The following is a 2342-nucleotide window of genomic DNA, read 5'->3' as shown; positions in this document are numbered from 1 at the left end:
GCCCCTCCCTTACCAACGTGACCATTTAGAGGTCATGTTGCCTTTCCAGTTTTTAGGGTGATCAAGGATGGTTCTTAAGCCGGCAACAACCTCCAACACATTTTATAATGCTTCCCTATTAATGGAACAAAGCCATGTACACCTAAAGAATATTGACCTGGAGGAGTAAGGAATGATCCTATCAATGTGCAAGGTGAGGGACTTCCCTCTAAACACCCTCCAGAATTATGAAGACTTCAAGCTGCTAAAGGACGTCATTGGAAAGGTGGTCTATATGGATTAGGTTGCTGACAGCTTAAACGTCTTCATATTCTTCTTATGAAGGAAATACCAGAATGTCAAGCCTCTGTTAACCTCAGTGGATACAGCACAGCCAATTAGATAGCAGCTTGAAGACAGCTTGGTGGTGTGGAGGTATTATCTACCGGAGAGTTTCCCAGAGTGCAGCTTTCCAGGGGTAAGAGATGACCTCATAGCTGAAAGTGAGTTTCTAAGGCTGTGATGGGAACACTCAATAGTCTTCTGCTCAGAGTGAGCCAGATTAGCTCTGGCTTCCTGACCTCTTGTTATTTTGTGGCTGCTGATGCATTATCGTTGTTAATGTGGACAAAATAAGACTTTCTGTGTCAAACTAAGTGGTTGGTCAAGGGCACTCAGACAATGAAGACGCCAGGAGCTCTCTGGACAAACATTACTGGGCTTGAACCTCTAAACACAGGCAGTCTAAGGCACTGTGAAAAACCTTCTTTGCTCATCTTCCTTTTGGTATTGTCAATGCTTTTAGCAACTGCTAAATCAGAATCTGAGCTTGTGGAAGATTAAGCATAAAACTAAAGTGATTGATAAAAGTACGTAAGTCAGGAATTACTAAGATCTATTTTAAAACTACATACTTGAACAAGAAATAAAAGTAGTTAATGGAAGTCTTAACTGTAAATAAAGAGATGTTCCACCTTACCTGTAATCAGAGAAATTTAAATTAAGTCAACAACAAAAATTAGCTAATACCAAGTGTTACATGAAGAGAAATTAAATATCTCATGTACTGTTGGTGAGAGTATCAATTCACAATATTTAGTGAAATTAATTAATTACAGTTATATACCTTTAACAAGAGCATTAATATTCTAAGCAATGCAACATTAGGGAACTTTGTCTTGGTCATAGAACATACGTGCACAAACCTAAACAGTGAAGGTCCAACACCAGGCTTGGCACATGCAGCTGCTGCTGCCATCTGACAGTTCTTTTTCTGTGCATAGTTTCTAAAAAGCATGGAATCATAAGTACATGAACCACTAACCTAGTTGTTTATTATCATTAAGCATCATGTATTGTGCATGACTTGCTGTGCTTTCATACGACTGACATACAATGTTTGTTTATACCAGCATCATCACAAATTTGCAAGCAGTGCGTTGTGTTCATTGTGTTATGGCTATGATATCACTAGGTCTGATGGCTAATCTTCATTGTCAAGGTGATTGGACTAAGAAACACCAAAGGCAGGCTGGAGAGCTGGCTCAGCAGGTAAGAGCACTGGCTGCTCTTGCAGAAGACCTAGATTCGGTTCCAAGCATCCACATGGCACACCATCTGTAACTCCAGTTCCAGGGGATCTAATGCCCTCTTCTGACCTCTGTGGGCACTATACTACATGGGTACACTTACCGGCAATACAGTCATACACATAAAAATAATAAAGTATTTTTAAAAAAGTTTAATATGCTTAAAAAGGAACACCAAGGGCATGAAGTGAGGATTCCACAGAGGATTAATAGAGAGAAGATCCGTTCTGACTGTTAGTGGCACCATCCTATGGGGTGGGGTCCGAACTGAGCACAGATGGATAAAGGAGAAAGCTAGTGGAGTGCTAGCCTTTCTTTTCTCTTCTTCCAGCTTCGCTGAGAGGTGAGCAAACAGCTTTCCAATGTCATAGCCTGGGACTGGTCCCACCCCCATGCCTCACCCACCATGATAGACTATATCTTCAAATCATGAGCCCAAATAAACCCATTTTCTCTTAAGTTGCTTTTTATAAGGTAATTGGGTACAGCAAAGAGAAAAGTATCTAATATAGTAGTTGATAAAAATGTTCAGTTCTGTTATAATCTTATAGGACTGGTGTTGTATATCTGGTCTGTCATCAGCTAATTTGTGATGTTGTTCATGGCTGACTGTATTTATCCGATTCTAAATACGTGTAATTCCCACACTTGGGCTGATACTGTGTACAAGTCTTGAATGGCATATTTTTCATGTTTTGGTTGTTAGCCTTAGCCTTTAATGGCTGTGCTATAAAAGCATGATTTTAGCATTAGCAAATGGCTAATCAGAACGTA

This window comes from Nannospalax galili, unplaced genomic scaffold, assembly GCF_000622305.1.
Source record: "Nannospalax galili isolate Female #2095 unplaced genomic scaffold, S.galili_v1.0 scaffold142, whole genome shotgun sequence".
NCBI lineage: Eukaryota > Metazoa > Chordata > Mammalia > Rodentia > Spalacidae > Nannospalax > Nannospalax galili.
This window is presented reverse-complemented; position numbering follows the sequence as displayed.